At 30.7% G+C, this 15,113-nt stretch overlaps 1 protein-coding gene across 2 annotated transcripts in view; it reads left to right on the plus strand.

Moving 5' to 3' along the window:
• BMP5 (bone morphogenetic protein 5) overlaps nt 1–15,113 on the plus strand; it is a 164,331-nt gene that overhangs the window by 111,413 nt on the left and 37,805 nt on the right. The gene's annotated exons all lie outside the window — the stretch shown is intronic.

Consider the following 15,113-nt stretch of genomic DNA (forward strand, 5'->3'; position numbering starts at 1 on the left):
ATCAATATTTAGAACAAGCATCTAGAAGGTCCTTTAGCATGGCCCCATTTAGTAAGAATAGCTGGGATGAATATCATTCACTCTGATTTTAAATGTGAAGATGCAGACTTTTAGTGGTTTTTCCCAGTTGAGAGTAAGGAAATGAGAGATTGGGCAGTTTGAAAGACAATAGCACTCCTCTAGGTTTTTTGTTTGTTTGTTTGTTTTCCCATGCTCTTAATTTACTATCAGCTGGTAAACTAGGAAAGGTAATTTTATATGGTTGTATTGTAAGTATAAATATTTTATTATAATGGGCTTTGTTTTGGCTCGAAATATGCTTATTACAATGAAATACAAGTCATTGAGAGTTATTAACTTTTTTTTTTTGGTGAAATGAACCCCTTTGGTTGTCTAGAGAAGGCTTCACACTCTTCAAAATCATATTTTTTAAATGAATAAAATAAATTACATGGAATTAAAAATAACAAAGAAATGTAATTATCTAAATATTTACATGAAAATAACAAAATTAATTTCATGAGAGAGATGCTATGTTAGGAATACTCTCTTTTGAGTCCTCTTCAATTGTATGTAAGTTTCCTATTAATTTCATAGTATCAAGCAAAGTGCCAGGCACATAGGGATGCTTTTGGCTGTTTTTTTTTTTTTTTTTTTTGTGTGTGTGTGTGTGTGTGTGTGTGTGATTTTATTTTTTTTCATTTTGCTTTATGATAATGACCAGTAGAGCAAAGTACTAAATTGGAATAAGGAAAATTAGGAATTGATTCTTAAAATCAAGATGTATTAATTCTGTTATAATAGACCTAGTTTCCTTATCTATAAAATGAAGCAAGCATCTGCCTTGAGGATTTGTGCTTGAATGAAATGGAGTAATGTGCATAAAACAATTTGTAAGTCAAAAGCTTTAAATAGATGTCAGCTATAGAATAGATATATTGGAAAGAACACTGAATTTAGAATCAGGGCTTAGCATATAAACAATAATAAATGTTAATTGACTGCCTTAATATCAGCTTTGCTAGTTGCAATCTTCATATACTAAAAACAAAAACAAAAAGTCTTCAGTGGCTTCTGTGTGTCCTAATTTCTTCATCTGTACAATGACAAAAGTGCATTAAATTATCTCAAAATTCCTTCCAACTTTAAATCTATGATTCTGTTGAATGATGTAAATTGTAGGTCTGTCTTGGAACTCATCCAGTCTGGCTTATAAAATGGAAGCAAAAGACCACATTATATAATATCCTTGCTTTTATAACATTGTCTCATAATGTGGTCATGAAGACAGAGCTGTATCAGAAGCTTATAAGTAGAAATTCCTTAAAGAATTCAGTAAGGGACAGGATGAAGTGAGGTAGAGTGTGTGGTTTTAGCATTTAAACACCATATATTATCAGAAAACATTTCCAGTAAAGTCTTTATCTATCACAGAACTCAACAGATGACTTTTGCCAAAAAGTGCTTTACACAAAGAACCCAAACTCCATTTGTGAATGCACAATGTTCAGTATTTTTTTTAATGAACATTGCTGTAGTACCCATAAGCATTTGAGATGTCTTTGAATTATACAGTGTCTGAAAATTATGGTTTTAAGATTATTGTTACAGATAGCCATATTTTAAGGACTTATAAATTTAAACTGAAATCAGCATTGTGGTGGTATGTTCCTTCCCTTGGATGTAACTTAGAAAGGAGATATTAAATTACCATTACTATTCTCTTTGTTTTCTCTTTTCTCCATGCCTCCCCTCTAATAGGATGGGTGCCGGTACTTAAGAAATTATTGTCAGATCATGTTTTTCCCAGAGACATTTTTTCCCAAAGTCTTAGTACATGATCTCTTCTTTTCATTTGATTCTCTTCTGTTATCTATTTCCTTTCATTTTTTCCCTCTGGCACTATTCGCTGCTTTGATTTTTTTCACCTCCCCATTGCATTTTCAGACCTGTTATTGACAACTTCTGTTTTGTTTCTATTTATTCTTTTATTTTTGGTGGTGTTTGCATCAAGGATTGATTTTCCCTATTTTCTCTCTTGTACTTATGCAATCTTCAAAATTAACCTACTTGACTATTCTTCCTCATTAATTTCATACATATTAATAAAAATTTTAAAAAATGTAGTTGTAAGTATTCCTTGTTTCACTACTGTTGATGTCATTGTCAATGGTCATTAGAATCTTCTGTTCCCCATGTTGCTCTTCAAACCATATGACATGGCTGCTTGATCAGCTGCTGTTTGGATCAAGAAAACTGGTGAATACTTGTAAAATAAGAAAAAAATTAATAAAGATCTTGATTTAAAGCTTAAATTAGTGCCATGAAGTTAGATATAACCTCAGGCAAATGACTTTCTCTGGTGGTTTTTTTTTAGTATATACAAAACTTAAGAATATTATAGGTGACACAGTTTGAACAAACGAGTGCATTCACACTGTCCAATTTACTGACAGGAAATAGATCACTGATTCTGTTTGCTTCATCACATTGCTTCAAAATGATTTAAGTTTCTGCTATTTATAGTAAAGTATTCTAATGAGCCCTCTTGGAAAGATATCATGCTAGAACTTGTGAGGGTGAATTCTAAAGCAATGTGCTCTTGTTGCTTGTTATACTACAATAGAATCAAAAGAAAAAAAATGTCCCATGAAGAAAGACTATATATCAATGAAGGCAGATTGAATAATCATTTTCCTGGTCAAAGAATCACCCTGTTACTAATTTTATATATACATAACCTTTCATTTTACTTTGTAAAGTATTATTTTGTAGTTATTAAATAGGTATTTATATATCTTTTTGCCACTAACTACACAGGGGATATTGGAATTAACTTCTTTGGTCTTCAGTTCTCTCATCTGTAAAATAAGAAAGTTGCAAAGAGAGTGTAGGGGGAGTCTGGAATGCTGTTTTCAGTTTTAACTCTGTCATAAAATCAGATGTACAACTATGGGAAACTTAATTTAATTTGTGTTATATTTTACCTATGTATAAAATCAAATATTTGAACTGCATTGTTTCAAAGATTTCTTTCAGCTCTAATACTTTGTGACTAGATATCATATAAGCTTCTTATCTTCACATCCTACCATCAAGGAATCGTTTTCATTTTAATCTGAGAGAAGGAATTTAGAGCAGACCACATCATTCTATCTGTCAATAAATCAATCAATCAGCAAGTTTTTAATAAGTACTTAAAATATGCAATTTATTTGTTTGAGTACTGGAAGTTCAGGGAAGAACATAAAACAGTTCCTGTCATCAAAAAGCTTACATTCTATTAAGGGATACCATGTGTGTGTGTGTGTGTGTGTGTGTGTGTGTGTGTGTGTGTGTGTGTTAAAAAGCATATACATATATATGTATATATATATATTGTATATAGTATATATACAGACATGCATATAACATACCTATGCATGCATTTATATGTGAATTTCTGAGAGAAGACAATACTAACTGGAAGGATAAAGAAAAGCTTTGTATAAATATATGACCAAGAGGATGGATTATAAAATTACTTTCTTTGGTTGCTTGTTATATACAAGAGAACAAAAAGTAAGAAAATAAAGTCATATACAAATGAATGTATATTTAAGTATATACTTATATATACTTAAATTCATTTATTTATTTATCTATTTATCTATTCATTTATTATATTTATTTATTTATTAAAATATTTATATAAATATAATTAAAATATATTTAAGAATGAATATTTAAGTAGAGTTTTGATAGAAATAAATAATTCTAAGATGCAAGAGTAAGGAGTGAGTATATTATACACAGAGAAGGTGTCAAACATGATCTATGAGAGAACTAATAAGGTGCATTAAACTTAGTATATCCCACTCCTACAAAGAAAATGAGTTGAGAAATCTGGATATATATTTGAAAAATCAATATTTTAGAAATTGAAAATCTGTTGAAAATAAAAATAGCATTATAACTCCTCAGAGATTTAGGGGAAATGTCACCTTTGAAATACTATTGTTAGACATGTGACAACTGAAAAGGAGAAGATTTGGTAGAGTTTACCTGAGACTAGTCTTTTCTGACTTGTTTTTCATATATATCAATAATTTGCTATTTTCCCATATGCTTTGCCTGCAAATGAACAAAAAAAAAACCCTCCCCTTTTGCTTTTCAAAGGTAAAGAATCAAAAAGCAAGATTGTTTCCACTCCTGAAAAAATGAGCACCTAAAATCCTAGAAGCTTCTTACAAATAGAAGTTATATTTCAAGTTGAGAAATGAAATTATTTCTTTATGACAATTTTGATATATTATTCTTTTTTCATGAAAAAAAATATCATAAGGGAATATTTCAATAAGACTTTTGATGCCTTGGATTTAGTTTTTTGGGTTGAGTCATTTGGAATGGTTGCCAATTATATAACTTGGAATATTATATTAATGGCACTTGATACATTCTTATTTTTATTGATGTTTTAATTGAAAATAACACAATTACAAACTTCTCTCCTCCTACATATTCTTATATATACAGTCTGATGTGGAAATAGTGACATGGCTTGCACTTCCGTACATACTTTATTTTAAGACCAGGATGTTCTTCAGAAACTATATTTTGCTATTGGTTGATGCTTTATATAATTTTAAAATCAACTTAGCAAACTACTTTTCAAACTTGAGTTTGTAATATAAATTAGAGATGGAAGAACAAATGGTAGTTGAGGATCATCAGAATGTCTTGAATAACTATTTTCTGACATTTTGGGTTTGGCAAAATGAAAACTCAGAATGAATTTTGCCAATGATTTTTTTTCTTCCTTTCTGTTCAAACCCACGTATACGTCAAGGAAAATTCAATCCGTATGTTTCTGATTCATTTGTATTCAAGTCATCAAAATGTTGTTTTGTCAGTGCATTGTTTGATGTCCAAGAAACATTATTAGTCTTTTTATAAGTCTCTATAAGCCATTTTTGAACCAGGAAGTGATATGTTTTTTCCAACATTGGATTGACCAAGATCCAGTTGCACAGTTTCAGTTCAAAAGACAATCCTCAAAGTTTGAATGAGTTTTCCTCTTAATATAGCATATTTTATCATAGCCAAGAAAAAACATTCAGGAGTTTTTAAAGTATTGAATTAAATGAAATTTAGATCTTATTGATGTTTAAAAATAAAGATAACTGTTTACAAAATTGCTTCTTTTTTGCTGCTGATTTGGAATCCAAACAATATTTGGTATTTTATTTAAATTAGTAGACTAGAGCACCATTTTTAGTAGTCTACAATTAGAAAAGAAGACTGAGACACATTATTATTAATACCTGAAAATCAAGAATAATAGTTTAAACTATGTCTGGCATAAATAGGAACTTTTCTATTTAATCTGGAATACTAAAATTTAATTAAATTCAATAAGCATTCATGAAATACATACTATGTTTAAGGCACTTTGTTATATGTTGGGGAGATAGAACTTTTTTCAATTAGAATAATATAAGGAAAATCCATTTAAATAGTGAATTTGAAACTCATGGGGGCCTTTATCTGATGCATGGTGTAGGAAATATTAATAAGTTTAATTCATGGCTTATTGGTCCATGTTTGTGACATGTCTTCAGAGGTCATTTCTCTAGAATTCAAACTCAAAACCAATATTATTTGGGCTATTCTTGTGGAAAGAATATATTAGATTTGATCATCATACAGCAATTCTGACTTATTTGGATTTTTAGATGTAGAGCAAGAAGGAATTCCAAAAGCCATAATTTACAACTCTTTCATTGTATAGATTAGGAAACTGAAGGCTAGGGAAGTAAAATGTTTTGCCCACAATTCCATGGGTAATAAATGTTAGAAATAGGATATGGACTGAATCCTCTGCTTCTAGAGCCAGGGCCCTTTCCATTATACTATCTTGCTTTATGACGTGATCAGAACTTGGTTAAAAACACCAATAAAAGGGTGTGAGTTTGTGTGATTTTGTGTGATTGTGTATGTTTTGATTCTGGTTTTCATTTTTACAATTCATAGTACAATATGCTAGATAAATAGTAATTAATACAGTACCAATGTGATTAATTCTGGTTTATTTAGCAAACAGAAACACAACATGGTGTAGTGAATGAACTAGATTTGACCTCAGTTATATCTTACCTCAAATACTTGCAGACTATGTAATCTTGGCCAAATCACATAACCTCACCTTATCACTTATTTGTAAAATGAAAGGGTGAGATTTACAGTACCTCTAAATTTATATTCCATGAATGTTTATTTAATACTTTTTCTATATAAAATTATATGGATAAAAGATAAAAACAGAACATCCTATTGGAGTTTGCATTTTATTGAAGATATATAGCATGTATACAAATAAACATCATAGAAGGAAAATCCCATAGAAGGACAAATGATTAGCATGCAAGTCGGAGGGTCCAGAGGAAGTTTCTCTAAGAAGGTAGCATTTTCGCTTGGGCTTGAAGAATATGGGGAGGCAGTGATTTGTTGTTATTATTGTTGTGTCAATCATATCCCACTCTTCACAATCCCATTTGAGGTTTTCTTGGTATTGGAGCTGTTTATAATTTTCTTCTCCAGTTCATTTTGTAGATGAGAAAACTAGGTCAAACATTATTAAGTGACTTACCCAGGGTCACATGGCAAATAGTTTCTGAGGCTAGATTTAAACTTAGGTCTTCCTAACTCTGGGCCCAGATCTCTGTCATCAGGATGTATTTTTTCTTTAGAGGAATAACATGAGGGGCTGCATAGAGGTAGCAAATGGAATTATTCATTCAAGGAACATTCATAAATCAGTTTGCACAAAATTATAGTTTTTGAAGGGAAGAGATTATATGATATTAAATACTTGAGATTTATCTATATTAGAAGACTTCTTGGAGCAAAAAACTTTGCAGAGATAGGTCCTCTTGTGAAGAACTTGAACTTAGAATCTTGATATTTTGCATCCAATAGAAAGATACTCTACAATGATCAACAGGTTTGTTTAACTATAAAATCATCCTATTGATAGTATGCTGGATAATCCTGACAACTGAAAGACTTTGCTAATGAATCTGGACTTAACAAATCTTCAGCAACTTTTGATCCTGACAAATTGATAGTAAGGAAAATTGATAGTATATAGCTGGGCCACTAGTTGTAATACACAAAAATAATAATGTTATATAACTTTAAGATTTGCAAAGTTTTAAAAACATTATTATAGCTTGTTATTTTGAAAAGAGTACTTTATTTGGAGCCAGAAAAATTAAGTTTGAATCTCAACTTTGTTCTTTACACCTTGTGTGAGCCTAGGCAGATCACTTTTCCCTTTGTAAGCCTCAGTTTGATCATTTGTAAAATGAAGGAGTTAAATAAATTACCTTTAAGGTTTGATTCTTTAATTCTAGGAAATGTGACCTTTTAAAAAATTCTTTTTTTTTTTTTTTTTTTTTTTTTTTGCTGTGAGACAAATAAAAATAAATCAAGATAGAAGAGGCATATTTGGAAGCAAAAAATTCTAAATATGTTAAGCTACTATAGCTCTCCAGTGAACATCATAATGGAAATGCTATAATGCTTATGTAACTGGGTGTTAGAGACACCCTGATTGTCTGCAGAAGATAATCTGTGTGTCTTGGGAACCAAAAGCTATCTTCTTGATTTATGTTGTACTGTTCACACAACAAAACCCACAAAATTCCCAGTACAGACAAGAAATTTCCCCCAAGTGAATAGGAAAATTGACGAGCTCTTATGCTTTGATTGGAAAGACATCACAGGTGAACTTGAATACCAGCAAGAAAAAACATTTCAAGATTATGGCTATTAGCTCATTCTCAGATTATAACCCAAATGAATCAGCAACTCCAGTCTCCTACATCTGTTGTGAATGAGAAAGAATAATTGGATACATTGGTTCTCCTTTTCTTGGAAACTTGCCATCATTTCAACAGATCTTTTCTATTTTATTTTTCTAGAATATGTAAATTAAATTTTAAAATAATGAATAAATTAAACATTTAAAATTTTTTTTTGTGAGGCCTTTAATCATTCAGGTAACAAGAAGCTTTCAAGAAGCTCATGATCTAGTCCTGAGCATTTGACATACTTTCAAAGGATTATAATACAAAATAGGAAAAGATGAGTATGAAAGGTTGGTTCAGCATGCCCTTTAATGTCTGAAAAAGGTCATCTCTTTTTTAATGAATCAAATAGACAGAGAAGATTACGGGAGAGCATTCTGCAATAGGCAGAGGGGGCAGTATAAACTAAGACACAGGATAGAGAAAGCACAATTTTGTGGTAGGAGAAAAGCCTTAGGAGATTTTCTTCTGAAATTACCTTAATAACACAGACTTTGGTTACTCACATCCATATTTCCTTAATCATAATATAAAAGTATTGATTATGTATTGAACTTTGTATTGATTATGTATTGATGTTATGTACATATAGATATTACTGAGCACCTTTACAATTATAATTGCTGTACCTCTCCCTTGTGCACCAAAGATGTGTGAAAGTGGGACAACTGAGAGATTAAGATGATGAATTGAAAATGCAACAGATGTCATGAGTGGACTGGGTTTAGAATCAGTAAGAATTGGGTTCAAGTTTCATCTCTGACTTTTTCTAAGCATGTAACCTTAGAACAAGTAATTTTACATTTTTATACCAAGGTTTCTTTATCTGGCAAGTAAGGGAGGTGAACCCAGTGGTCTCTAAGTTCCCTCCTAGTTCTAAATCTATGAATAAGGAAACAGAATTCAGAAAGATTAAAAAGTGTGTTATAAATAATAATTCAGATCCATTTCTGTCAATTTCAAATTCTGCTACTTTTCCACACCACCACCTTATCTTCTTTCAAATGAACTCATGTAGCTATAATATGCATAAGTAAATTAAATTTAAGCCATTTTGAAACTGTTATGATATTTAGTTAAGTTGGGAGATATTCTAGAAGCCATTGTTTCTATTTCAGGAAAGATGCACATTGTCATAATAATCACATTTCAAGTTGTTGATGGTAGGAAGGCTTTTTTTCTAAAAATAGATTTTCAATTATAGTCAAGTGTTAAAAGAAGCTTTTCTAAGTGGATAAATGTTTGGGCTTATTAGACAGAAAGAGTTAGATTCAAATCTCACTTCTGATACTTACAATCTTTGTCACCATGGGCAAGCCACTTAATCTCAAAGTCCTTGAGATAATGGTACAGTTCTTATCAAGTGAGAGATGAGTAATAATTTAGAGATGGAAGGTTTTATGTCACTGGGAGTTCCCCAAGTGATGATTTTCTTTGCATTCTGGGTGAGAAAGATACATTGCTCCTCTCCCTCACTTTGTTCTTTCAGTGATCACCACTTCATATGATTCTAAGATTAAAAGGGTGTGTATCCAATGCATTAAGCTTTAAGCAATGCAAGAAAGAGGCCTGTAGAGAAGGTAATAAAGACAATAAATAAATAGAGGTACAAAACAGTAATACTGAGCTGAGAAATTCATTAAATATTTTCCTTTCAAACTTATCCATACCTGATTCCAAGTGAAAATAGGATTTGATTTCTATATCAGATCAATGTGGAGATTCTCATAAGCCCTTTAGATGACAACATTTTTTCTCCAAAATTGTGGAAGTCTTTTCTAAAAATTCACATGTAATTGTGGCATTCATTTAAAATAGCCAAATTCCTAACCACCTAGTTTTAATGAGTATTGGAAACCATGCTCATTTAAAAAATAATAAATTAAAAAGGAAGCAGCTGGTGAAGGCAGTTGCAAAATTATCCTGAGTATATCTTAAAACACTATTTTAACTCAGGGAACATCTCTAAATTAAATTAAAGTCTTGTCAGATAACTATTTAATTTATGTCAAAGGTCAGATGATCTATGATGCTGGTTAATCTGAACATCAGCTGACATGGTGTTAATAAGTAGCAGAAGAAATTCAGGGATCAAAGGTGATATATTTTTTCTCCCTTTGTTTTGATGGCAGTTTCTCATTATTATTTACCTAAGTTTCTGAAGCTGAATTTCTCCCATTTTTTTCCAGTGAATCCTTTCAACATCTTGTGTTTTAGAGATCATCTTTTAAGTTATCTATGATGAATCTTTCCATACATACATAAAGCTGTGTCTTCAAATATTTTGTTTATAAAGCCAAATGATTGTTTTTAGCTAAATTTATAGGGGTAAAACTTGGTTTCAAATAAAAGAACATTAAAAAAATCAATATTTAGGACTCTGTAAATCAGATTTCTCATGATTTCTTCTCTATGATAAATGGATAGACAGATGAATGGATTTATACACACATATATACACATGCATACATACATGTGCTTAGAAAAACAAATACATAGATACATATAGGGAGATAGCTATTAAACTATTTAAAACCATATCTTTTATATGTATATATCTATATAATCTATACATCATACATATGGATTTATAAAGATTATGTGATTGATTTAATTGCATATTAGTTAAAATTAACTTCTTAATGTGACTCTTATACATTGAAAATATTCATGTTATTCAGAATCTAATACTTAATGTGCAACAAGAAAATGGTATTTACACACATATATTGTATCTAGGTTATATTGTAACATATGTAAAATCTATGGGATTGCCTGTCATCAAGGGGAGGGAGTAGAGGGAGGGAGGGGTTAATTTGGAAAAATGAATACAAGGGATAATATTATTAAAAAAAATTACTCATGCATATATACTGTGAAAAAATTATAAATAAAAAACAAAAAAAGAAAAAAAAAACATTTCAAAGTCCTGGCAAAATGTATTGTTTAGGGGACTAACACTGATTTGCAAGGAAGTATAGTGGAATTTCCCAATTTTCCTTTTTTTTATTCTAGTGAATATTTTTATCAAAGACTTAAATGAAGACACACACACACACAGAGATTCAATTTTTAGATGATATATAAAACTTAGAGACACAATGATAAGTATCTAAAGAACTTAACAGTCTATCACATTATATTAAAACTAATGAAACAAGATTTAATCCAAATAAATAGAATATCTTCTATTTGGACTTAAAATGAATTTTAAAAGACCTTGAAAAACATAATGTAGAAAACATTAGACTAAGTATCATTTACTTGAGGAAAACATGAATCTAAGGCTTTGAGTAGGCTATGTGTTTAATGTGCCTTAACATTGTGACATGGCAAGAAAAAAACAAGGAATGTTGTGTCATACTGATCAGAATGCTTTATTCTGTTCTGACAACCTACATATGGTATTTTGTGTTTCCTGAGACTTCCCAATGATTCCTTATTGCAAACATAATAGAGCTTTTCTTAATAGAAAAGTGATAAACAAAATTACAAAAACCTTATTTAAAATTTTATATTATCATAAAATTTTGATATATGTGTGTATGTATGTGTTCAATATATACCATGTGTTGTCTCTCTGTGTGTGTATGTACTTGTAAGTGTATACACATAAAAGACAGTGACAGAAAGACAGAAAGAGACAGAGAGATATATGAAATGAGGGAATCTCTATTGGATCTATGCTAAGTAGTTCTATCATTGGTCAAAAGTTTAGGTAATTTTTAAGCATAGGTCTAAGCTAATTTTCAAAATCATTGGACCAAATTACAGCTTTATGCACATGACATCATGATCATATACTTTCAAGCACACAGGTTAACAAAGTAATCTTAAAATATGGGTTTCCTTTAATCACTCACGTGCTCAAAATTCTTTGATGGTTTTTCCTTACCGATGGGATAAAATAAAAATCTCTTATTTAGCAATCAAGCTTTCCACCATTTTAATTCCGATATGTTTTGTCATTTCAGTTATATCCAACTCTTCATGGACCTATTTGAAGTTTTCTTGGAAAAGATATTGAACATAAGCTTCCCTCTCTTCATATATCCCTCCAACATTAATTAATCAACATATTCATTTTTCTATCAATTATTTATTAACTCATTCATCTATTTGACATTAATTTGTTATTAATACAATCTAAGGAGATAGTATATAGTATATAGTATATTTGTCTATATAATGTCTATTTGACATTAATTTGTTATTAATACAATCTAAGGAGATAGTATATAGTATATAGTATATAGTATGAAAGTGATTACTAACAAACAAAGTATACACAGGATAAATTGGACATAATCCATAAAATGTTAGAAATAAGGCAGCTAGGGAAAGACTTACTATAGACAATGAGATTTTGGCTTAGACATATAGGAAGACAGGGAATTTAGGAGGCAGAGCTGAAGAGAGAAAATATCCCATATCTGGGGTGCAGCAAAGGAAAATGCCTAGTCAGGAAATGACTTATCTTGTTTAAAGGCTAGTGTCACTGTATCATATAATACAGTAGAGATAGGAGTGGGTTGAAGTGAGAAATTAGGTATAGGAAGCTTGGAAAAGCAGAAAAGGACAACTTTAGGAAGGTTTTGGGTAAACAATGGGCTTTATATTTGATCTTGGAGATGATAAGACATTGAGGTTTATTGAATAGAAGGTGACATTGCTATCAGATCAGGTATCTTTGATACCTGATTGGTAATGGAGTGGAGAGAGACTTGAGGCAGACAAACAAGGAGACTATTGAAATTGCTTAGGTTTGAGATGATAAGGGTTTCTCTGCACCAAGGAGATGGCAGTGTGAGAAGGGATGAGGTTAGCTAATTCTTAGGTTTAAATATGATTCTATTTTATTAAGAGAATATCCATTTATTCCTATGAGTATTTTACTTAAATGAGCTATATTTTGTCAGACGTTTTCTGCATTTATTGATAGAATTATATTTTTCTCATTAACAGCACTATGATTTTCACCAATTTTCCTAAAGTTGAAATGTACCTGCATTTCTCTTTTATATTCCCTTCAGATCACTGTGATTCCTTAAAACTGTATTAATATAACGTTTTTTTTTACTAATATTCAATATTTTCCCATCAATGTTTATTAGTGAAATTAATCTACAGTTTTCTTTCTATTGTTTTATTTTCTTTTTCCTATCAAAGGAATTTGGTCAGAGACTTTCTATCTCTATTTCTTTAAGTAATTCATATAATATAGGTTTTTTCTTTATCTACTTTATTTAATTATTATTTAATATAATTTCCATCCATTTTAGAATATGTGTGGAAAGTTCATTACTATTTCTGTTATTATATTTGAAATTTTTGATAAAATACTTCTTTTTTTTTGAGTCATCCTGGAATTCACTTAAATCATAGATAGTATCTTTTCATTAGATTAGGAATTTTCTAATTTTTTTCATATTTTCAGCCTTTCTACTGACTTAAAAATTGTTCCAAAACCTTGTTCTTTCTTTTAAAATTTTCCTAGTTCTATAAATATTACTTGTTCATTGCAAAACCAAAAATGGTTGAGGAGGTTTAGCATGCAGAGATTTCAGTTACTGTCCTGCATTAGGCAATTAGAAATCCCAATTTATATTAGCTTCTTGGTTTTTCCCATTCTGTGAAATATTCTATGAAGTGAATGCAGAGCCAGGCAATCTTGGTTGGATTAGAGCAGCTACTATGGTATACAGATAGCTAACTAACATAACTTCTAAGTAGCCCACTTTCAGATAAGATAGATATTAGACAGCTAGAAACTCTGTTATAAGAAAATTGATTGAAGAGGCTCTACAACATTTAAAATGTTTTTCAAAGAATAAGTCAGGTTGTAATTTTCAAATGGAATATTTCCAGATATTTCCACTGATGTTGGCTAAGAGTAGGTTTGAAACCAGTCCAGAACAAGTAGCAATCTTTTTAATAGTTGTATGTTGGTTCAATCCTTTTAGAAATATTTTATTTCATGTTATAAATTTCTTATTTTTTCCTGAAATAGTTTTAGAGGATGCTGGTTAGTTTTATTCTTCTCTAAATGCCAAGTTAACCAAAAATACTTACCTTTGAGAAAGTTATCTTGATAGAATTTATATAACCCTAGACCTTGAGTCTGGGATACTTACTTCACATCCACCTTCAGAGATGTATTATCTTTTAACCTCTGTTTGTCTCAGTTTCTTCAACTGTAAACTGGCGGTAATAGTACCTACTTTGAAAGTTTGTTATGAAGATCAAATGAAGACACAATTAGCTTTTGGAGATGGATATTTACTGAGTTGATGGAATAAACACATTTACTACCAAAAATCAAAGAAACAAAAAAACCTAACAAAAATCTATAACATATTCCCACAAGTATATAGAGAATGCAGATAAAAGTGGGTTCACATTTAGATATCATATGCAATGAAGGGATAATTCACAACTCATTGGAGAGAAATGTTTTTCTCCCTACTTGTCATACCCATGACATTTCCTGAGCTGTATGTAACTGTGAGGGGCACTGGCTTTGGAGTATTTGAATTTCTCTCCCTACAAAAGAGGCCATGCTACTTGAATCTTGCATTTATCAGCAGAGATAGTTTGTCTTCTCAGAGTTGTTGGCTGGAACATTTGTGTAGTTTCTGAAAGGACATAGACGCAAGTTTGGGAGTGAGGAAGGGGAGATGTAATTTTCTGTGGATTTACTCTCTAAGCTCTTTGCTGCCCTGTGGTAACAAAGCTTGAGGTCTGAATCCTCAGCATTTACCCAAAGTGAAGCCTCTTTCCTGCTTGAGTTCCTTCTCTAGACATAACTAGAAATATATCTATTTTTCAACCAAACCCAAAACATTTCTCCAGTTGATTTCAAGCATTTTACTCTCAGAACTTAGTTTGTTAATTGATTCAACAGGCATATGTAGGAATTATTTATACCTGGTTTGCACATTTAATTGATTCATTAATTGGCTCTGCAACTCGAAGAGGCATTCATATACTATTTTATTAGTTACTGAACTTCATTTTTTTTTTTTTATAAACCTCATTTCCACCAAATGGTAGAAAGGGGATTTAGTAAGATATATGAGATCCATCAACATGTAATTTATAGCTACTTTCAGTCTCTAATAAATAAGAGGTCTTTTTAAAATTTACTTTTTAATGTCTTCACTTTTGTCCCTGTTAATGTTCTAGTTAATGCTTCATTACCAATACCAATACCAATAATGCTTCATGGCCAACTGCCATCCTTTGATATTTGTATTCTCTGTA

Source organism: Sminthopsis crassicaudata, chromosome 4 (genome assembly GCF_048593235.1).
Source record: "Sminthopsis crassicaudata isolate SCR6 chromosome 4, ASM4859323v1, whole genome shotgun sequence".
In the NCBI taxonomy this organism is placed as follows: domain Eukaryota; kingdom Metazoa; phylum Chordata; class Mammalia; order Dasyuromorphia; family Dasyuridae; genus Sminthopsis; species Sminthopsis crassicaudata.